This window comes from Eumetopias jubatus, unplaced genomic scaffold (genome assembly GCF_037043125.1).
Source record: "Eumetopias jubatus isolate StellerSeaLion01/CBP00866 unplaced genomic scaffold, mEumJub1_p1.0 scaffold_3, whole genome shotgun sequence".
Lineage (NCBI taxonomy): Eukaryota > Metazoa > Chordata > Mammalia > Carnivora > Otariidae > Eumetopias > Eumetopias jubatus.
Genome location: NW_028274809.1, coordinates 124,913,622 through 124,938,773, shown reverse-complemented (window position 1 = coordinate 124,938,773; position 25,152 = coordinate 124,913,622). Strand labels below are relative to the sequence as shown.

General features: G+C 39.5%; 1 protein-coding gene across 3 annotated transcripts in view; it reads right to left on the bottom strand.

The window, feature by feature from the left end:
* FRY (FRY microtubule binding protein) overlaps positions 1–25,152 on the bottom strand; it is a 348,142-nt gene that overhangs the window by 228,372 nt on the left and 94,618 nt on the right. The window lies entirely within an intron of this gene.

Here is a 25,152-nt window from a genome sequence, read left to right as displayed (position 1 = left end):
ATTTCTTCCTCTTTTGGCTTATTTTATGCAGCAAAATCTCATTAATTTGCAACCCATTGAGTCAAACTTTGTGATCACTTGGACAAGGCTTTGCACTTTTTTGTTTTAATATTAACTTTGAAAAAGATATGCTGACTTACAATGTGAATCAGTGGTGATTAGAATCTCTGCACATTAGATTCTCCTTGAAGGCCGGGCCCCACCTGATTCAGTGGGTCTGGGGTGGGGCTCAATAAACTGCATTTTTAACCAGTCCCGGGTTATGCCAAAGTTGCTGGCCAGGGACTATAGTCTGATGCCTCTGATATAAATAAATGGGAAAACAAAACAATTAATCCAGTTAATAACATTGTTTTTAATTCCATTTGCCTATAAATATGCCTCATTAACTTTAACTAAGTTAATGCTCTTCAGGCAAAACATAGGAAGAACACTGAAAGGGGAGTCAAAGGTCTGAGTGTGGCTCCATATGACCTTGGGGATGAACTTGCACCAACTGAGCTTCAGTTTCCTTATCTGTTCTTTTTTTTTTTTTTTTTAAGATTTATTTATTTATTTATCTGACAGAGAGAGAGACAGCGAGAGAGGGAACACAAGCAGGGGGAGTGGGAGAGGGAGAAACGGGCTCCCTACAGAGCAGGGAGCCTGATATGGGGCTCAATCCCAGGACGCTGGGATCATGACCCGAGCCGAAGACAGACACCTAACAACTGAGCCACCCAGGCACCCCTATCTGTTATTCTTAAAGAGGCCAGGCCAGGTTGTCCTTTCTGCACCAGTATTCCATGACTATATAAAAATATACACGGAAGGGGTGCCTGGGTGGCTCAGTTGGTTAAGCATCTGCCTTCAGCTCAGGTCACGAGCTGAAGGCAGAGTATGTATATATATACAGTGATATATACAATGAAATATTACACAGCCACACAAAGGATGAGATCATGCTATTTGCAACAACATGGATGCACCTAGAGGGTATTCTGCTGAGTGAATTAAGTCAGACTGAGAAAGATCAACTCGATATGGTTTCACTCACATGTGGAACCCAAAAAAAAATCCCAAACAAATGAACAAACAAACAGAAAGCAGGATCAGACCTATAAATACAGAGAACAAACTAATGGTAGCTGGAGGGGTACAAGGATGGGCAAAAGGGGTGACGAGAAGTGAGAGGGACAGGCTTCCAACTGTGGAATGAGTAAGTCACAGGAATGAAAGACACAGCACAGGGAATATAGTTAATAGTACTAATAGCTTGTATGGTGATAGATGGGAGCTACACTTGTGGGGAGCATGGCATATGTTTGTTAAATCACTATGTTGTATACCTGAAACTGATGTAACATTGTGTGTCAATTATACTCAAATACAAAAATTTAAAAAAATTAACACTTGCCTTCCCTTGAATTAATATGAATTAGGTGAGATTGTACCATCTATCCTCTCTATGGAGGAAAGCTTTTCAAATGATCCTAACCCTTCCACTTCTTCTCTGGTTCCACTCACCTTCCTGAGACTGGCAACTCCCTATACTACAGGTGGACACGTGAGGAAGCCTGCTTTTATTCCTAACTGTAAACCCAACACTTGTGCTGTAATTAAAAAAGAATTATGTACCAAGAGTCTGCCTTTCACAAAACCCTATACTAGGCCTAGTGAAGGACAGAAGCATCATCTCTTTTCTGGGCCACTGATTAGCCAGACGTTATGGAATAGATGGCATTTGACCCAGGTCTTAAAGGACGGGTAGGATTCTGATGGGCAGAGAGGAGAAGGGGGCAACCTAGTCAGAGGGAAGAGCATGACAGGTGCATGGAGGCATCTGCTAAGAGTCTCTCCTCATCCCTCCCTCCCTTTACCCCCCTACCACACAGGCCTATCTTAGCACACATGTTCAAACTTTCTCTTCACTAAGGAACTGTAAAGTCCTCAAGAACAGGACTACGTCTTGCCTTTATTCCATGCACTTAGCATAGTGTCTGGCATCATTAATTAAACAACTGTGCTTATTTAATATTTGTTGAACTGAACCCATCTGATTGGGAATGAAATAACTGAGCAAGTATATATATGAAAAGCTTAAACTCTTGAGTCCTATAAAAATGTAGGTTTCTAGTTCTTATGATTAGAATTAAGGTCTTGAGTGGCAAGCCAGTGAGTTTAGACTTTATTTAGAGGACAACTGGGAGGAGCTAGCAGGCTTCTGGGGAAAACGTTGAACTGGGGTTGTGTAGGGTGGGCTAAAGAAGGGCTGTCTGAAGGACAATACAAGTTAAAGACCACTGCACCTATTATGAGAAGAAGAATGAAGATGGGAATCTGGACGGGGTCTACTGAAACAGGAAGGAAGACAGTAAGTTAATCTTATACAGATGAACCTAAAGTCCAGTCATATCACCCTTTCCCAATAAAGAAAACATGCAAAATAGATTTCCTGGTGAGATGTTACAATAATTAAAGTGTTTAAGAAGCATGTTTAGAGTATCAACTCTAGGAGCTTTCTCAAATTCCCTACCAGTGGCAGGATATTGGTCAGAGTTACTATACCCAACCACTGAAAGTGATGTTGGCTACGTACTCCTGAATGACAGAGTGGCTTTCAGGCTCCTACCACTGGAACAGAAATGACTTTGGCAGTGTAGCAAAGAGGGAGTTGTAACTTGCCCTATGTCCATGTTCATCAAGTTTTCAAAACATTCAGCTGATGTCCATTTAAAAGAAAACACTGGGGATACAGGAAAAAGTTAAATGTCACCCTAAGGAAGCAAAGAAGTAACTGAAAGTTAGGTACATTTTATTAGACAACTGCACTAATTTCTACAAGTCAATGGAGGAGATAAAAGTGGGTAGATGATTAAGACTTAGGGGACAGAACAACCAAACATAATGTGTGGACCTTGTGTGAATCTTGGCAGAAGCAGCCCAACTGTTAAAAGACATTTCTGAAAAATGACAATCAAAGGACGCTGAAAATGGACTGGAGATTAGGTTATGTCACAGAATTATGGTCAATTTCTTTAGATATGAAATTAGCACTGTGGGTAGGTAAGAACACATCCATATTTTCTAGAATGCATACTGATTGTATGGAGTTCAATGAAATGATACCTCTATTTGATTCGAAATGCTTTAACAAAGAGAAAGAAGGTATAAATGAAGCAAACCTGGCAAAGTCTTGATAACTATTGAATCTGAGTGATGGCGATATGTTGTATCTTGTACTATTATTCTTTCCCCTTTTGTGTTTGAAAAATTTCACAATAAAACATTTTTTAAAAGATGAGGCTCATTTGTAAAAAGTTCCCTACATCTTATAATGGCAATAATGAAGCAATACTATTATTCCTTCATTATTCCATTGAGGAACTAAACTCAATTAAAAATACATTAAAAATCAAACACCATCTTTAATCCAGGTTTCATCATATAGGTTTGAATATTCACTCAGATCTCAGGTCCAACTACATCCTTCCACATGAACTTATACGTGGGACGAGTGGTGTGGGTCTCTTTACACTGAGGGACACATCGCAAGGATGTGGGGTGTCATTTACACAGCCATCCTTTATCATACATATATCACAATACAGTTTGACTCCTTTCAGAAATATTTGGGTCTCAAAAGTTTATGAGTATGATCAGCTAATCAGTTAGCTGAATAACAGATTTTCTTCGACACTTGATATGTATGTTACTCTGCAAAGTTCTGGGGCGAATTCAAAGATAAATTTAAAAAGACAATCTGAGAGACTTTTAAAATGTAGTATTTTCAGCTACAAGATGCCACAAGGCAGTGTCAGGTTGGAAGAGCACATACATTTGGGAGAGCATATGTTAGCTTCATTTATTTATGTATTTCATTTGTTCATCTATTCAATCAGCTAATATTTAGCAAGGGCCCACTCTACTCCAAGCACTACGTTAGCTGCTAGGGGAGCTGGCAGTATGCAGGGGAGGCAGGCATTATAAGATAAATACACCCAGAAATATAATTACAAAAGAGGAATTGCTGTGAAGGAACAGGGGAGACATATTTGTGACTGTGGGGTCAGGGCAGGACTCTCTGGGATGGTGACACTGAAGTTGAGGCCTGGAAATAACCGATGATAGGTACACCCAGAGAAGGCATAAGACAGAAGAGAATGGGGGTGGGGAGCGCTGGGCTTGTAGGAATTCATATAAGTAGGGAAGAAAGGACACTTGATGGTGGCTCACTCATTTCTGGCCAGCCACTCCCTGGTACTTCCCTATACCTAGCTTTACCCTCCTGCAGGGCACTGACGTCCAATTGATATATGATAACACGTTACATATTTGTTTTCTACTGCACTTAAGTGCCGCAAGGGCAAGGGATTTGTTTTATTCCTTTTGTATCCTCACCTTCTAGCTTAATACTCAATAAGTATTTGCTGCATTAAGGAGTAAGGAAGCATTAAGATCTATAAGGTCATGAATTGTCTCCATCTTAGAAGCCCAACATTCAACCCAAGACTCATACTTAAGTAAATTGAGAGAGCTATTTCTGCAACCAAGCAAGATGCTGACAAATAAAGCACCAATCTGCCCAGGAGCAGAATATAGTATCATGGATGACAGCATGTCATTTCAGCAGAGAACTTGACTATCGGTGTGTTGAGCATGCCTGGCTTATGAAATCTTTAAAGCAGTTGTCAAAGTGCGGCCTGTGACCCATTACTCGATCATCAAACCTATTTACTGGGTGCTAACCAGGATGAGTTCAAGGAGATAGAATAGAAAACCACAGAAAATAGCAGGGTGATGACATCCTGCACAGTGAGGGTAAGTAAGCACTATTTCACAAAACTTTCATTTTCAGTCTCTGTCCCCACCTACAGATGTGTATGGGGGGGTGTGTTCTGGGTCATAATGCAAAATGTGTTTTTCTGTGTGTCATGATCAAAAAGGCTCTAGAGGCTGTCGCTTGCAGACCATTATCTGGACATTAGACATTACCCCAAATGACAAGCCCGGCTTTCTGAGCCATTTTATTAGAACCATACTGAAGCTGGGCATCAAGGGAAAGAGAAGAACAGTCTCTGTCAGACGTTTTTGCCACTGTACTAGTGGGAGCATTACACAGGGGTCCAACCTAAGGCAACAACGAGGAAAGAGCAGGCTGGATGTACAGGGACGGCCACCAGGAGCAGGGCCAGAAGCTGCCATATTTTGACAAATGAAGGTCATAAAGTTTTAGCTATTCTCCTGCAAGATCCCCTTTCAGATTACATGATGAAGGCAGTGACCTGAAAGGGAGTCTAATCCTACATATGTCTTTGTTAATACAGATTATATTATAAAATGCATACACACAGTTACAGTATGCATTGCAATATGCATTCTATTAGATAATATATACACATACATATGTATACAATAATATACATATACATATATATGATAGAGACATTATGCATATGCCTTATATAATATACATGATAACAAAAGATACATTTCCAAAATCTATAATAAAGGAAGAACTTCCAGTGCAGGGTATACAGTAGAAGCTCATGCAACATTTGTTAAATACATTAACTGAATAAGTGAAATCCTTTGTAGTCTAGTTCGTTTTTTATTTTGTCAACATCAAAACATTCATTAAATTCCTGGTTCATATGCACTTATTTACTTCGATGACAGCTCCTTTAATAAAAGAAAGATTTTAGGTTTCGTTAGATTCTTAAATAGTTATGGAGATGTACAATGACCATGTAAAATTCACTCGATACATGCCTACCAGAAGTTTATCATCTAAGGCAGTGAGGCTGTGATAAATCTATGAATTCAGGGAACACATATTTGTCGTTACTGACCCCTTATAAAAGTTAAGTTCATATAATGGGAGCAAGAAAGGCAGTGAGTAAAAAGGAGTTAAGATGGCTGCCAAATCATGGGAGTGGTCCATTCAGTGGAAACACAGTAAGGGTTAGTAACGTATCCAAGAGATATCAAACAACAAAAATACTAAGTAGTTCACATAAGTCCTAGTATGATGTAGCATTTTTTCTAAATACATGAAACTGTAAGTTTTATCATTTAACTTGTACACTTGTTATACATCAAAAAAAAAAAATCTCTTAGAGGAAAAAATAATGTTCCCTAACACACACTCAACTTTTATAAACCACAAAGTAAGGAGTAAATTAATGACTAATAGAGATTTCATTCCTAGAAACAGAATGGTATCATATGTAAATATCTAATAGTTTCATTAGAGATAGTGCAGAAGAATAATTAACAAGTAATTAAATCTCCCAAATCATTAATAAACAAAATGTTTCTCTTCTTTTAGAGCAATATGTTGTGCCTTTGCCATTTACAAGTTAACTTTTCCTACCTTCATTAAATAGAAAGTTAAATGGTCGATATCCAAGATGCATGTAATTAACCCTGTGTCATGGAAGTTTCCTCTCATTAATTTTTCTGAACTCTTATACAATATTGCTTACAAGGTTATATGCTAGAACTAATGTAACCAGGCCATTACTCTGATAAAAGAAAAGCAGAGGCATGCAGTTTGGACCCATTTAGTGTTGGTTAACCCATGGTATCCTGTTTTTTAATTCGTAAACAATAAAAGAAAACATTTTATTTGTAAATGTTGGAGAAGGCTAAGCCAAAAGCAAAGGAAAAACTGCCTCAGGCTTAGTTCAATGCTTTAAACAAAATAATTGAGTATTTACATTAATATTTAGAAGAAATCAAGCATAAATCCTACTCTGCTGTAATACAAAATGCAATGGTATTACCTATTTTCCAAATACATCCTAAGCTATTTTTACAGATTGCAATTTTGCAGCACAGACAGTCGTACTGAATCTTTTAGTGAAACTTCAGTGCACAGAAAAATTCCATTACATCACAGCATGTTGTTCCATAGACTTACATACAAAAGTTACCTCTGCAATACTGCAATCCCAAACAGAAACTTAAAAAGCAATATTCCTGCCTCTGAACAGTGACATTATAAGTAAATCCCCACATGCAGATGCAATTGGCAACCCCCCACCCCCATCCATTGAAACCTTTAGGGAAATCTTCCCTACATTCAGCATTTAACAACCAACGATCCATGCCATACATGTCACCAGCCCTTCATACCTACCAAGCCCTTTTATGAAGCTGATCACACAGGATCGTCTCCAACAAGCTGCTGTAATCTCCATGAGCCTGAAAAGGAACCCAAACGAACAGTCTGGAACTGCTACACAGACTATGTTCCAAAGCAAAAAAACGTAATGACGGACTCCATGATCCCGTTGCTCAATGGCACCATAAGTGTCTCAGCCACAAGGTAGAGCTCTCTTATTTTTGGCCAAGGTGTATTTTTAGTCAGGTGCTAAAGACCTACAGTAGAAGACAAACTAAAACAGGCCTTCCGTCCAGGCAGACTCTTCATACCAATGGGACAATTTTTAGCTGCACAGTAAGACAGTGACCTACAACTCACAGAGTGCCCGTATGTCTATATTTATCCACGAGAACATACTATACTGACAGATTAGTAAAGCTGCTCAAAGCACTCCAGGAACATGAGCCCGACCCACACGGCTCACCATAAACAGTCCATGCATACCGAATGCACGTGCTACCCACAGATCTAGCTCACCCGCGCTGTTGTGTTCTGTGATTGAAGAAATTTAAGAGCAGAGATAACACGGGGCAGGTGATAAACCATTGCTTTGGGAACTAGGAGCTCTTGGCCACAAGTACAAACAGCTTTAAACAGCTTAAATTCTTACAGACTAAACCAGTAGCAGAGAATCCCCATGTGAAGCCAAGAGTCAGTGAGAAACCATACACCCTTAAGGAAAAATGAAACACTGAACATCTGTTGATACAACCAGTAAAGAAAAGCGATTGGGTTTAATTCCATAGTTGTATTATTTTAAAAGCACAGCCTAAATCAACTGGTTAAAAAACTTAATTTATAAGACCAGGAATGAGCCACTATTTATTGGTGAACATTAAGTATCTCACCCCCAAAAGAAAGCAGGTTTAGACCAGTGAAGAGACTGAGAAAGAAAACTGCAAAGTTACTTAAAAACAAAAGTATAACTAAATGATCTTTCGGTGGGCATGATTTCTGACAGACGACTTCTATGAGGGTCAATGAAAATCTATGTCTTCACTAACACAGCTGTGAAGAGCATGAAAGCCAAGTAATTTTCTATTCTTGATTTACTCAGGGTCACTGAAGGCTTTCTTGAGCCATATAGGTTGGAATTACAGAACGGCACAGTACGGGGAATGAACTGAAGCCTTTCACAGGAAGGAGAAACATGTCCAAATTACCCACATGAACACTTCAGGCAAGCGAAGGCGCCAGCAAAGATGCCCCATGGCACCACTGAGTCTCACACATTTAGGGTTTATAACCTTTTTTAAAGAGTTGGCTGATGTGCACATGTGGTATTTGGTTTATGTTTTACTCAAAGGGGTCCAGACAATTCTAATACAAGAGTGTGCCTATGGACGTATCTGTGTTTTCAGTAACAAGGATTCTTTTTCAACTCTTTTCTTTCCACATCTAAACTGGAATCAAGACTTAACTGAAAATTTGCACTTTGTCAGCTTCCAATCTCTGGTGCTATTATTAGAGCAGCCTTCCAAATGATGTGACTGTCATTCAATTAAAAGAACATGACTTCAGGCAGTCTCATAGAAATATCAAAAAAAGTATTTGTCACTTTATTTTTCACTCTTTTTACAGATACGCCTTACCAAACAACGTGTAAGGGAGTGCAAGGTGAAAAAAGGGCAGAAAGGAGAGTATTAGCAGGCACCGAACTGGCTTCAGGTACTCCGCTAGGCACTCTTCACAGACTACTTCCAGCAACCTCATAAGGTCGGCTTTACATCTCCAGCTTAGAGGCAGCAGAAAGGAATCAAGATTGCCCAAGGTCATTCAGATGCAGGTTTGTCAAACTCCCAGGGTCACTGCACTCAATTTGTAGTCTAGTACTTCCCTTAATATGAATTGGAACTTCTTTGTTTGTTTTGTTTTTATTTTTTTCTCTCTTTTTTTAAAATTTAAATTTTGTTAGTGAACATACAGTGCAATATTGGTTTCTGGAGGAGAATTCTATGATTCATCACTTACATACAACACCCAGTGCTCATCACAAGTACCCTCTGTAATAGTCATCCCCCATCTCGCCCATCCCCCGCCCACCTCCCTCCATCAACCCTCAGTTTGTGCTCTATCATTAAGAGTCTCCTATGGCTTGTTTTCCTCTCTCCTTTTTCTCTTTTCCCCCTTCCCATATGTTCATCTGTTTTTGTTCTTAAATTCTACGTATGAGTGAGATCATATGGTATTTGTCTTTCTCTGACTGACTTATTTCATTAGCATAATATACTCTAGCTCCATTCACATCATTGAAAATAGCAAGAAAGCCAAACTATGGAGAGAGCCCAAATGTCCATCAACTGATGAATGGATAAAGAAGATGTGGTGTGTGTGTATATATATATATATATATATATATATATACACACACAAAATGAATTGGAACTTCTAAGCCAATGGTAATCTTAGCATATTTGTCTTTGTATACATTTAAAGAGCAGCCCTCAAATAATCTTTTTTTTTTTTTACCTAGAAATTTCACTTATTCAAAACCCAGCTGAATTCCGGAGATTACAGTCTTATTTGATGCCCTCCATTGTCTATTTGTCCTTCTGTGATAGCCAGGCACTTACTGGTTTGGGGAGCATCCTTAGGGCATCTTTGGGTCCCTAGGCCTAGTAAAAGTTGAAGTAATGAATAATCAAAGGCGTCCTTATAGTCTAAACAGATGGCATAAAGTCCTTCTATTAAAGCTCAGAGTCTTTGATACTTTGATAGAGTTCCCATCTAACCTCATCCATCTCCACTGAGAAGTTACTTCTCCGACGGTAGACATTATTCTAACACCCTAATTTCCTCCTCAAGTTATGTTAGATTAAAAGCAACTGTGAATGGGTGAAGGCTTCTAAAGTCCGGCATACTGACAGCTGAATTAAGTGAGAGCTGATGGCTTATAGTAAGTGAAAAATCGGGAACAACAAAAAGCAGACATAAAACTTTTGAAGGATAGGAACTTAAAGATAATTTAGTATAAAAAGAGTTGACCCTTAGGGCACCTGGGCGGCTCAGTCCTTAAGCGTCTGCCTTTGGCTCAGGTCATGATCCCAGGATCCTGGGATTGAGCCCCATATGTCGGGCTCCCTGCTCACTGGGAAGCCTGCTTCTCCCTCTCCCTCTCCCACTCCCCCTGCTTGTGTTCCCTCTCTCACGGTCTGTCAAATAAATAAATAAAAATATTTTAAAAAATAAAAAAAATAGTTGACTCTTAACATTTCTTTTTTTTTTTTTAAAGATTTTATTTATTTATTTGAGAGAGAGAGCACACGAGAGGGGGGAGGGTCAGAGAGAGAAGCGGACTCCCTGCCGAGAAGGGAGCCCGATGTGGGACTCGATCCCAGGACTCCAGGATCATGACCTGAGCCGAAGGCAGTTGCTTAACCAACTGAGCCACCCAGGCGCCCTGACTCTTAACATTTCAAGAGCTCCAAAGGTAGCCATATATTATAGAATCTTTATTAATTAATACATCTGTTAATGATCTGAATTCATTTAGACATGGTTAAACTATGTTAGCATCCTATAGTCATAGACATAATATAGAAAATACTAAGGCAATTAACAGAAAGAATTCCGTTCACAATTATTAAGTTAAAATGTTTTGACACTTCAAGAGTTAAGCTTCATGACTGGGAGAAGTTTCCTCAGACATCATTTGTTTCCTGATGATGCTAAATAAATGTCATGCATTTTAGACTATATTAATATAATCTAAATAAATAAAATCAGCTGGATTACTGGCATGTTTAATTGATAGTTCCATAGTAACCCTCAAATCTAAATTAAATTATTACTTTAACAGTTAATCTAATATTCATAAAAATTTCCTCTCTGCTTCTGGGTGGCCTGGTGGCATGACCGCAAATATTTTTAAAGGCAAATGAAAGTCCAAACCCGATACTTCTACCTTCACAAGCTTAGAAGTTGCAAGGAAGTTTCTGGGTGTGTTTAGTTTACCTCACTGCTTCAGGAAAGATTGTTCTTAGGCTACTGGCCGACTGATAGCTACTTTATTAGCACTAAGGTTAGATCACATAACCACTCTCATTAAATGTAGCCTCGTGGTCTATTCACCTTCCTTAATGTCAATCCACACTACCATATTATGGGAAGCAAGAAATATCCTTTAGACACCAACCAAGAAATTTTTTCCACCTTGAAGAAAAAGCCAGTTTTTAAAATGATCATATTAAACACTATTTCATTCAAAATCCTCAAGTGATAAAAAACTTAAGCTGATGATGATTCTTGTTTCTTTTTTCAGCCTTGGTCTTATAAATCTAGTATTTCTCATGAAGCTTTTAGAACTAGTTTGTGATATATTTAATGAAACATTTCAGTAATCAAGTGGTTCCATTTTATATGCATAATAACATGCACATTACTCTTTCTGGAAATTTAGGAAATACAAGTATTGAAGTATTATCACAGAAATATGGCAGTTAATAGATGCCACTGCCAAAAGGATGTCTTTTCACTCTTTTTCCATGACATAACATAGTATAGAATATATTCATTCACCTGTATTAATAAATCTTTCAGAGACAAAGAGCCTCTGAGGCTTTCTTAGGGTAGGAATCAAGTACAGCACCAGAACTGAGCACACCGTAAGCAAACATCACCTGCAGATCAGAGAGCTCCTAAAAGACAATGTGTCATTGTGCCTGGAAGTTGTGGCTATCAAGGAGACATCTAGTAGTGGGGAGTATTTGCCAAGCATGTAACTGCCTCAAGATATATGCTGCAAACACATGCAGCCCAAAAATGTTTACCAGGAAGACCTCTAGGAAAATACTGGTTTGTCTTGGCACAGAGTGCCTCTGGAAGCAAGCCACCATGAAAGAAGTGTTCTCCCAATAGGTGTGTGATGCTCATTAGGTACAGATCGTCTGAACCTACATGGAGGCTCTCTTTAAGCCTCCATGTATCAAAAAAAAAAAAAAAAAAAAGCCTCCATGTATCACTTGTGGTGTAAATTACCAGGTGGACTTAAACCCAGCCTTGGGGAGGAGAAGTGGAAAGGATTCTATGTGAATGAGAAGTGAAAGAATTTACATGTTACGTGTTCTTACGTATTCTAAATGCTTTTGCTCCAAAAAGTTTCTCTCGTGATTTCCTTCCATCAGCTTACAAACATTCCCTTGTTCTACAATTATAACTGGATCTCTCCCCTGCCTACAGTCTTTATACGATTCTGGAGGATTATGGTGTTGATCTTGTTTCTTGACTTTAACTCATTTATTTTGGGAGGAAGGAGCCTGAAAAAGCCCAGAAATGACCCAAAGCTGGAGAGCTCTATAAAAAGTACAGATTCCACGGCCTCAAAAAGACCAATAGAATCTCAACCTCTGGTGAGGGTAGAATCTTTTTTTTAAAGGCCTCATAAGTGATTCTGATGTGCAGCCAGGTTTGGAAGCTACTGATGGCCTCTGGGAATATGTAATAATGAATGATAATTGAGCATCCTGTAACTGTCTCCCTAGACAGGGGAATGCAGAGGAAAGTTTGAAATAGTTACCGTCTGAACAGAGCTATCAAGCTGGTAACCTCAAACTTGCGACTTCCAACATAACGAAGCATCAGGAAGTAAACCTAAAAATCTTAGGGTTTGCTTATTCTGTCCTTAATTTGTTTCTTACCTTAAAACAGCCTCATAGGTTCCTCTTCTCTGCTCCAAATAGATGACAATCCCAAACCTAAGTACTTTATACACAGACTAACACAAATCCTTCCTCCAAGTCTAACTTTTATTTACACACAACTCAAGCAGATGGGATGTAGAAAATCAAAAGGCGAGATGTAGCAAATGATCACTTGATGGATGCAAAATTTCTTAAAAGCACTCACACAATTAAGGACTATGCCAACAAAAGCTGGGCAATGCCATTCATTTTAGAGTAAACCTTCGGGAATCAATTAGTAGTCCTTAAAGACATTTCTGAATGGTTGCCCAGAATAAAATAAAAGGGGGGGGGCATATGTACTAGAGGACATGGTGTCAACAAAGGGTGAAAACTTCTAAAAGATTATATTTTCATCCAAAACATCTAAATACCTAATAAAATAAACCTGACCATGGGAGTACAGTTCCGATTGACTCATTCACCGGAGTTCAGGTAAGTACATTCAGAATGAGAGTAAATAACTATTTGTATCAAAGAGAACATCCTTTAAATCAAGATTTCTGAATTTGAAGTTTTGACTGAACATTTTAACACTTTCCATTATGTATATAATCTCTACTGACATGGTTAATGCCAAGAGCTCAGGAAATTAGCCCATTGTCTTTTTTGCCACTCATTAAGAAAGCACATAGAATCCAACAATGTCTAAGAACAGGCTACCCTGAAGGTTAGGGACCCATGCAGCTAAATATCCCATGTCCATTTCCATTTAGTGCTTATGAATCATCTATACTGGTTTTACTTAGAAGCAAGAGAAATTTCCAAAAGAGAAATTTATACACAGAAATGAATGGAGTAAGAACACCACTATTTTGGGGGCTATAATTGTTTTAAATTTTGCCTTTACAAGTGCACTGGAGTGGGGAGAAGGCACATAGCTTTTTATTACTAAGGAATTTTCTTTCCTCGCCACCTTCATCTCCATAACTTTGCTCTGCCCAAGGAGGATTCTGAGACAACTCAGACGTTCTCCTTGTATTCTGGGTTATTGATACTTTGGAGAATCAAAAAATATGGCTCAATAGAAGGGTCCTCCTTCAGGTAAGACGTTGTGTCCAAAGCAGGGCATCGGGAACCCACCTGCACCTAAATGAAGCAAAATATAGATTCCATGGTAGCATGGACCTGTAAGTCCACGTTTAAGGGCCCTCTCTGCCACACAACTAGCTAGACACAGGTCCTTCGGCAAGTCACGCAGCCCGAAATGCAGACTATTCATTTGCATATATGATAAAGTCAGACTTATACTATGACAAGACAGCAATCCTGCAGCATTTTAGAACTAACTAAACTTTCCTTAGGCTAATCTAGAGAGTTTCAGAAGATCTCTTAAGTCTAGCAGGCAGAATGACAAGCTGGATGTCAGAAGTTACTACTAAGCACAGTCAGTATAAGGCAACTCCCAAAATGAAATCCAGGTTTAGAGTGTCTTTATTTTATATTATGAAATGGTGAAATGCCTAAAAGTCCAAGATCTTATTGAAAAACCATTCAAGACAATTTCTAGCCACATAGAGCTATTAAGCACTGAAATTGTGACCAGAGCACCTGAGTTACTCAATTTTAATTTTCATTTGTTTAAATTAAAATTTAAAACCTGATGTTTCATTCAGTTATCAGAAAAAATTTAGTTATGTTTGGAAGAACTGCATATACGAAACTATATTTAATTATCAATTTTATGAAATCTAAGTAGAAATAAGGTATTTTGACCCATTTGGTGTCCAAATTTAGATGTACTGGTGGTGTAAGAGAAACACTGGATTTTGAAGAAATGGTCCCCCCCAAAATGTAAAATACTTATTAATAATTTCATGGTGATTACATGTTGAAATAATACTTTAGATATACTGAACTAGGTAAAATACTTTATCAAAATTAATTTCAGATGTTTTAAAGCCGTTTAATGCGACTACTAAAAATTTTAAAATTGCATATGTGCCCTGCGTTATATTTCTCTTATACATGCTGTTCTGAAGACCACTTACTGCTTATTATAAGATGGATATATGGGAAAAAATTTTTGTGAATAAACATGGAAAGCCATTAAGAAAAGCCACAGTGTTGCATAGTCATGAATTAGTCCAATTCCACATACAGTCCAATATATTCACAAATAAATGATAAAAATATTGATTTATTGATTTAATAAGCAAACATTTATTAATCACTTCAGAAAGTATCAGGTTGGATGAGACTGAGAGTTGATTACCTTTATCCCCACTTGACAGCCGAGAAAATTAAATTAACCTGTCCAAGATCGCACACCAGTAAATGCTAAGGAAAAGGACTCAAATACAGCTTTTCTGGCTCAGAAGTTCGTACCCTTCCTACTGTACCAGATTGCTTCCTAGAAGTTGAGAAGCAAAAACACCATAAAAGATCTCTCTGATATTAAATGCTTCCACATGGTGACCAAATCCATATAAAACCAAAATATAAAACTGACTAGGAACCAGATTTTTAAACATCTTAATACTCCCTTGACATATTATCGTCTACATGACAATTGATCACACACCGATTTGTAACAATAGCTCCTGTATTACCACCATCATTCTCACTAACTACCTCATGGATTTCCACCTTGCCCGCCTCTTGGGGTAAGTACCTCACACTTGTTTGCAATGCACCCAGGCTTCCACTGAAGTGTTTCGCACACGGTGGGTTCTCAATGAATATTCGTTGATTTGTTTAAGTTTTAAATTTTTTTAAAGACTTTATTTATTTGTCAGAGAGATAGTGAGTGAGAGAGAGAGGGCAGGCAAGGGGAGTGGCAGGCAGAGGGAGAAACAGGGTCCCCAGGGAGCAAGGAACCTGATGCAGGACTTGATCCCAGGACCCTGGGATCATGACCTGAGCTGAAGGCAGACGCTTAACCAACTGAGTCAACCAGGCATCCCTAAATTTTTAATTTTTTAAACCACATCTCTTTGGGAAGGAAACCTGGTGAAATCGTCTAAGATTGTGACTTCCTAATACAGACTCCCATTAGCCAAAATTGCACACCACTATTTTGATTCATGGAATCATTTCATCATGGGCACGTAATTTAGTGGGCTTGGAGTTAATATCCACCTGAAAACTCAGGAGGAATTCAAGTGCTGGGGAGAATGGGCTAAATATTTAACTAGAAAGCTAAACGGACAAAAGTGGGTATGAATTTTTATTGGGCTTCTTTTTCATTCTGACAGGCAGTTCTGGAATTCCCTTCCATCTGCTCTGGCCAGCCGTCAAGCCGCTCTTTTGCTTTGCTTCTTCCGTGGTGAACTACACACTTCTTTATTTGACATTCATTTTCCTCCCCATCCTGCTGACCCATCTTCTCTTTCAAAGACCTTTTAAAAACTCCACTTGTGCCACAAAAACCTCCCTTTAACCAAATAAGAGGGAGATGGTTATTTTCCTTACCCAGTTACATGCTGGGATGCAATAACTTTGAGCTCCCCAATTGGAAAGGGGTGAAAATATTTAAATATGTAACTATATGAATGGAGTTTTATTTTTGCATAACCTTTGGGCTTGAATTATGATCTCCGATCTCCACTATATTGCTATAGGTTCCTCTACTTGAATAATCCTCATTCTTAAGTAGCCTCTGTAGAGTTTGTTGACATGCTGACTTGTCTTCCTGCAATACTGTGTGGTGGATATATAATTATAAATTAATTTTAAGTTCATTATTTTGCAATATTCATTCAGAGAATTGAGAGTACACAAGACAGTAGGGGTTTTTATAATCAAGTTAGGTGCACGTCTGCCTTACTTTCTTAAGTGATGACATACCCCATGCCATTACTTATTGTTACCAGAGCACTCTGGCATTCTGAAATAGTTACTGTCATGCCCTGGCAGCCCATGAAAGTTAACAGCTTCCAGAAGTTTCGTCATGTAAGGGCAGGGCAAGAGGCACTGGGAGAATCTGATTCAACTAGCCTTAATGGGATGGAGTTTGAATTGGCATAAAAACATAGAAAAATACGTCATGATCAAGTTGCCTATGAGTGGGAGGAATTTCCTCCTAGAAGGACTGATGCAGGTACACCTGGCCCCAGAAAGAACACGACTCTCCCTGGACAGTGAGGGAAAAGTGAAACAACTGATAATTATCTGTCCTGATAGCAGCAAACCATGTCTGGCTAGCAGTACAATAAAAAGCAGCTAACAGAGATTATCTTGAACCTCATCTCTTAAGAAGTGCCCACGTTGGGCCCCTTCATGCGGCATCGGTTTCCCGTGAAAATCACAGTACATCTTCCTAGGAGACTTCTATACTTCCAAACCGCTTGAGACAGCTTAGATGAACTGACACCCTAACACCACCCCAAAGCATTCCAGCGGGCTGGGTACCATTCGTTAAATGCTGATTTGCACATTCAAGAGATTCAAGGTCATTTGGTCATCTCAATTGTATATTTTATTAAAAAACAAAACAAAACAAAACCTGCCAACCTGTAACCTGGGAATAACCATGAAACAAATTCCACAGAGGGTATGCACAGGCGCTGCAAAACACCTCCGTGTTACCTCGGAGCAGTCAACCAAATGAGTACTGTCAAGAGACAACTCTCCCATCCCCTTTTATCCTCAACACAAATATTCTATTTAAAGAGCATGGTTTCTATTCAATGTATAATTTCAAAACACTGTTCCTCAGGTAATTGCTTCTGTCTCTCTTTAAGCAGCTTGCATGAGCTACATAATCATACGTGTTCTGTACTTGCTTAATAGAGCACAGACTGGACCTAGGGTAGAAACCAGATCCTGGCGATTCTACCTCCAACAATTTAAAACTGCTCCCTCCTCTCCAGCACCTTTGCCATCACCTTGAGTCCTTGTCACCTCTTTCCTGGGCTTTCCCTGAAGGGACTCTCCCCACCTTCATTTTTAGCTAAGACCAATAGTGAGCTGCAGTCTGACCCTGTTGTCCCTCACCTAAAAATCAGTGGAGGCTGCCCCATGCTTTCAGGGTGAAGCCCGGAGCCTTCAGCAGGTCCTTCAACGTTCCTCATGATCTGACCCAACTTGTGCAGCATCTGTCACTCTCTGTCAGGGACCCTGGGATCCAGCTGTCGCTGCCTGAACTGGCCACATCCAAACCTCCTTACATTTGCTCACATTCTTCCCTCTGCCCCTTGTGCTCTTTCTGTAGCATTCTTCAAGTTCAAATGTCACAGCCTCTTGGAACTATTCCTAGCCTCTTCCCTCCTACTTAAAATGATGAGTCACTTCCTCCTCTTGATGATTCTGTAGGTCAGTCTCCCTAAGTCCAGGCACAATGGCTGGCACAGGTAGAACATGTATTTAATCAGCATTTTTGTTCTCTCTGCAGCTTCCTTAGATCTCCTCTTTCATCAAAGCAGGCGGTCCTTTACTGTAAAGCTCACAGAAGGCAAGAGCGGGGTTCTATCTACCATGGTGCCCTACACGAGGAGGCCTTAATAATTTACAAGAAGGAAAGGAGGGCCTGCTGATTCACTCTCAGGGACTTCCTGGAACTTTTCGAGCATGTCCAATTTGGGCTGATGCTTTGAGTACATCTACCTCACGAGAAAATCATGAGAAATATCTTTGGGTTCAGACTTTTTTCAGTAAGGCAATCAGTCTCTCCAAATAAATTCTCACGTGGGCAAAGACCTTGATCAGTAAAAATTACATTAACTAGGTAGATTTCACCAAAAATGGTCTCTTTCTAATTTGGCGAAAGTGGCTGGAAGGTTTAAAAGTAAAGTTAACTTAAATCCACATAACTGAAATGACATTTAGACAAATATTAGTGTTTGTTATTATTTTTACAGAGAGCAATCTTTGGCAGGGTTAACGGATTTAAAACAAAAACAAAAAGAGGGGGATGCACAAAATGGGTGAAGGGGAGTGGGAGATACAGGTACCCAGTTGTGGAATGAATCAGTCCCAGGGATGGAAGGCACAGCCCAGGGCATGCAGTCAGTGCTCTAATAGTGGTGTATGGAGATATACTTACAGTGAGCACAGCACAACACACAGAGTTCGTGAATCACTATGTTGTACACCTGAAACTCCTGTGACATTGTGTGTCAACTGTACTTCAACAAAAATCTTTGAGAAATAAGGCAGAAGCAAAAATAATCTACCACAGAAATATTCTCTTAAGTTGGCTGATCAGGACATCAATAAAAAATTATTTCACTCTAACTTCATTTTGAGTTTCACAGACACATCTGCCCATAGTTCTGTGAACACAAAGGTGCAATTGAACTTGTCGAATTTACTCAAGGAAAACAGGTGAGGGTCACAGAAAGAAGGGACTTTATAGCCAAGAGTAGATGTTTAGTTGCTGTTTGAAATAAAAGACTGACGTACAAAACATTTGGTATTGCTTGCTGGGGCTGATCTACCGATGGGATACACAAATGCCAGCTAAGTTTGGCTCTAAGCCTCCCATGTCCATTCAGGTCATTTTATCCAGTCTGTCAAACATTTATCAGTTTATTAACAGCCAATGTGTCCTCAAATGTGCTGGGGAATCCGACAATGACAAGATGATTGATTTTTGCCCGGTTGCAGGGGGTGGGGGGGTCCCTAGACAGGCAAAGCACAGTTACACAACAATGTCACTGTTGCGACAATGGAAGTGTGTAGAAAGCGTAGGGGAAGTGGGGCAGTGAGAGAAAATTTCACTCAAACGGGACACCTGAACTCATCATACTTAGGAGGGGAGTTTGGCTGAGGTCCAAAAAACATACGCTTAATATTTAATTCATGTGACACAGAAAATGCTGCAACTATAACATATATTAATACCTTAATATGTTATCAGTCACTCTACACAATTCTGAATTTGAAAGAAAGGTATTTCACCTCGGATATCTTCAGATGGTGTAGTTTCTGAAGTTCCAAAAATATCCGTCTTTACCAAAATGTCCACTATATGAAGTGGTAAAGATCAGGTTGCCAAGACAAGAAGATGTCACAGAGAACCCCAGGTCATTCTGTCCTGGCAATGAGCAAATGAGATAAAAGCATTCACTCATAGAAGAATTTAGATAAGCATGAAATAGGTAAATTAATAATAGCGATGGTTCCCATTTATTGAGCCACTGCAAGTGAGGCTGTGTACTAAACACTTCATAAACATAAACTCTTAATTGTTATGGCTCTATGGGTAGATATATATACTCATTACTTATTTATAAAGACATGCATGATAGATAATACCTTTTTAGGGAATCCGTTTAAGTGACTTGCTCAAGGTCACATAGCAAGTAAGTGGCCGGGGCAAATCATATGTTCATGAACAACCCAAATCATGTGAGAAAAGGAAACAAAACAAGCTTAAGTAAATTCTTTTCATATTGTATACTATAATCAAAGTTAGTGAATCCAGTGGTCAAAAAGGCAGAAGAATACAGAAGAGACAAAAAGTAAGTCATGGTTCCTCCATGTAGAGGATTCACATTTCAGAGCCACAGCTTTGTGTTGCTTCCCAATGTGGATATTTAACCTCTACTTAGGCCAGAACACAATGAAGAACTAGGTTTGCATAATGGGCCTTTCTTCTTTGTGCCACGTGACCAGCGTTGCATCAGTTCCCTCTGCTGCATGGCTTCAGTGAAGGGTGTGATTCACTTCTGTTTTCAGCAAGGAGGGAAAAAAAAAGCAAATAACCCAAGTGGGATGACACTTCTGGCTGACTCTTTCCAGACCTGGTTCACTTTCTAACCATTTCTTGGTTAAAATGGAGGAGACACACTTGCTCTCAAGTGCTTAGCTCGGATTACTCTGCCAGCCCCAGCACCATTGGGCAAGGGTAGGTCTTTAACATGAATTTAATACTGTCCATAAAGAACATTCTAACGTTCTCTCCTTTGTGTAGGTCAACAGCAGAAACTTCATGAACACACGGAGCTGAATAAATCAGTGAGGAGTCGTCTTTCAATAGAAAACAGCCCAGTAAGATGCAGACTGAAATGGGGAGGGATGTCCTAGGGACAGTATCAACAATTTATCTCTATCCTGTTCCCAGAGCCCAAAGAGCATTTTCATTCTCCTGGCCCAAGAAGTGACAGTCTCTTAGTCACCCCCTAAAACAAGAGCCTTGTCTGGCCGAACAATATCTTTAATGAGCTCATTGCGCCAATTTGATGGCTGTTATTTTGTGTATAAGGGACACTTGAGGATTGATGAGTGGACCTTCCATCACTGGAGTGTGTACACTTCATGACTAGTTAGATCCTCTGCCTGAGCTCCCTTTACCAGATAATTATACTTAACTTTTGGTCTTTTCCTTCACTCTAGGCAACCTTCCCTTAATTTCTGCATCACGCCTATCAAGTCCAGGCTCTCTATAGCTCACCAGCATAAAAGCATACAGAATAATATAGTTTAGCATGGCAACAATACTCTCACCCCACTCCTGGCCCATGACTATGAATACAGACAGTGCGTCAGGGGTCAAGTCGATTTTTGCATTCCGTAGAACTCGTAAGCTTACTGAAACAAATGATTTGGATAGAGATGGTCTACAAAATGAATTCAGATGAGCACTTTCAGTTCATAATGACAATTTAGTTATTCGCTGTGTTTGCAACTATCTACTGGTGTGGATATGATCTTCGCATATGGAAATCTCACTCTCAGTGTCAACACACCATTACAAAAACAAAGGTGAGATCAGTGCTCAAAGCTGTGGTGAGGACCAGTCCTGGCCTGGAAAGGTGGGTGGCAGCAGAGAAGCAGGCAAGGAGGAGTTGTGGATGCTCCAGTTAGGATGCTCCACGTGATGAACACCTGGAACCAGGTCTTGGCAGAGGTGATGGGTACAGAGATCCAGATGTGGGAGATGTCATTTGGGATAGAGAAAGCATGACAAGTTTTAACAATGTTTTCAATGAACAAGAAAGAAGAGCTGAAAAGGACTCCAGTTCCTTGCCTGGGACTAACTGATCATGAAATTCAGCATTTAAGATGAGGAAGCTGAAGAGAATAATGGACCTGGAGGAGAGAGAGAAAGTCGCAGCTTCATCGGGCTGGTGAGAAAAGATTCGGCTTTGGAGATAACTATCAGCAATATAGGAAAACAGTAGGGAAGATCTTGCCTTAGGGGTCAATGAGTAATATTTATGCACAAACAAGAGTCACTCTTACTCATACATGCAACTCATCTTTCAGGGGGTTGATTACTGGTCATATTTTATTATAATTATCAATTTATGTTGGTCTCTTTCTATTTTTTTTAATTTTAAAGATTTTATTTATTTATCTGACAGATAGAGAGACAGCGAGAAAGGGAACACACACAGGGGGAACAGGAGAGGGAGAAGCAGGCTTCCCGCTGAGCAGGGACCCCGATGCGGGGCTCGATCCCAGGACGCTGGGATCATGACCTGAGCTGAAGGCAGACGCCTAACGACTGAGCCACCCAGGCGTCCCTCTATTTTTTTTTCTTAATGAGAATTTTTATTTAGGAAAGGATGTCCTTTGGATAGACTTCTTCCTTGATCTCATTGGCCAGGACTGTATGTGACCTCTACCTTTAAGGAAGACTGAGAAAAGTCCTTTCATTTTCCAATCTCTCTCACATGAAGACAAGAGAGAAGCTCTTTTTTTTTCCTCTTTAATACCGATCACCAGGCTAACCCATCCCCCCACCCGCCTCCCCTCTAGAACCCTCAGTTTGTTTCTCAGAGTCTATAGTCTCTCATGGTTCGTCTCCCCCTCCAATTCTCCGCCTTCATTTTTCCCTTCCTACTATCTTCTTTATTTTAATATATAATGTATTATTTGTTTCAGAGATACAGGTCTGTGATTCAACAGTCTTACACAATTCACAGCCCTCACCATAGCATATACCCTCCCCAATGTCTATCACCCAGCCCCTACCACTCCAGCAACCCTCAGTTTGTTTCCTGATTAAGAATTCCTCGTATCAGTGAGGTCACATGATACATGTTTTTCTCTGATTGACTTATTTCGCTCAGCATAATACCCTCCAGTTCCATCCACCTCGTTGCAAATGGCAAGATTTCATTCCTTCTGATGGCTGCATAATATTCCATTGTATAGATATACCACTTCTTCTTTATCCATTCATCTGTTGATGGACATCTTGGCTCTTTCCACAGTTTGGCTATCGTGGACATTGCTGTTATAAACATTGGGGTGCACGTACCCCTTCAGATCCCTACATTTGTATCTTTGGGGTAAATACCCAGTAGTGCAACTGCTAGGTCGTATGGTAGCTCTATTTTCAACTTTTTGAGGAACCTCCATACTGTTTTCCAGAGTGGCTGCACCAGTATGTTGGTCTCTTTCACTAGACAATATTCTCCTTAAGAGTAGGAACTTGGCTCATGTTCAGCTAAAAGTCATCTTAGGGTATTAGAATCCAATTTTTTTTTTCTGCTGTCTACACAAACTGTGTCCAAAGGCTGAAAGCAGTAGGTAAATCAAGAGTGGCAAAAGATGCATTCCTCCTTATTTTCAGGAAGAATAATACATTCCAGAAATTCCCCCGGCAACTTCAATCACAGTTGCAAGCTTGCACTGAAGGCTGAGAGTAAGTGAGCTCCTGCCTCTTACAGAGATGCTGGGGGAAATGAAAACAGGAGGGAGCTGGGAATGGCTCCTGCTGGACAGCCAATAAGAACAGAGGTTCTGGAGCCAGAAGTAAATTTGAATCTAGGTGCCAGCACTTACTGATGCACTTTCCCTGGGAAGTCATTCATTCAGTCATTCATTTGTTCGTTCGTTCATTCGTCACCTATAGGGTGGTATTTTCCAAAGTAGGATCTGAAGTTTCAATGAGATGAAACTCAGTAGTCCTTCATAAATATTCTTAATAGACCATTCCAAGACTTAGCTGAAGGGTGCTGTGGATAGGTAGTAAAGTGAGTCAATAAAACCCTTTCAGATTAATAGCTGAATCTAAACAATGTGACTGAAATCTAAACCTCCCTGGAAAATATTGATATTTCTACATAAATGGAAATACCCCAAAACAGGAAAATATTTTGGTCATTTTTTTGGTAATGACAAAGTTAAGGATATTTCATCTACTGCTGTTGGATGGCATTCAGATGAATTAATACTGTATTTGCTCATTTTAATCTAATGACAGATTTCAATAAACCTAATATATTTCTGTTTTCTTTCTCTTTCAACAGAGAACGGGCTACAAGTTCTTGAAGGGCTCAAGTTTCTGATCTAGCAATATTCTCTCATAATTTACTTAAAAAAAAAACAGACTCAATTTCTTATTGAATGGGCATAAGAAAAACATCAGGGAATGCTCCTTTTTTTTCTTGAAACTAGAGGCGGAGAGATACAGAATTTTTATTTGAGAACTTTCCCACTGCTTTTTGACAAATACCACTGTGGTGACTTAGTGGGAAATACATGTCAATATCCTTCTGCTCCTACCTGAGTTTAATCAATTTCACCTACTATTAATCAATGTCTTGATCTTGCAAAGAATGATGAGAGATAGCAGAGTTTAGGGTTTACCCTAGACTCTAGGTCTGATCCCTGGCTCTGTCACTTACAAATGGTATGCGTAAAACAGGGTCATGGTAAAGATTAGAGGAAATGATGCACGTAAAGCATTTACTATAACACGTGACACTTCTTAAGGGCTTATAAATATCAGCTATTATTACTGTGCTTAATGCAATGCTACGTAACAAAAGGTGGGAAGTTATTAATAGTCATCTACCATTGTATGGATTATATTTTATGGCAGTTTCTATTGTTTCCCACCCTTTTGCCTTGGTGAGAATCTCTATTTGTTCAAGTAGCAGGTAGTGGACCTACAGAATGTGGACCCACTCCAGCCCCAGGGCCTGCATCATGGTTTGTCTAAACCAACATGGTAATTACATTCAACTTTGCCAGGACTGGCATATCATCCACTTCCAATTAGGAATGCAAGAAGTTTGCTGGAGTCTTTGGCAAAATTTTCTCCTCCTTGCCAGAAGAAAGACCTAACCTGAACTCCCTCCCTTCCTGACTCTTAAGTAAAGCAAAGATGTTTGGAACTGAGATGGCCATCTGTGATCATGCAGTGACAAGTCTAAAGATTGGATGGTCTGAGTCCTTGAGCTTCTAAATCCACCTGGAACTTCCCATCTCCAGACTGTGAGTTAGGTAAGCGAATTAAAAGTCTTTATTCTTTCAGCCATTGTGAAGTTATTCTAGTACTTCTGGCAAAAGCCTCCTAAAATGACACACATTTCAAATTACTAGATGGCAAGAAAAAGTTCTATTTATTAACCGTTCTACCTATGAACAGCAGGCCTGATACTGTACTGTGATTACTGACAAGAGGGATTCAGGATTTAGAAT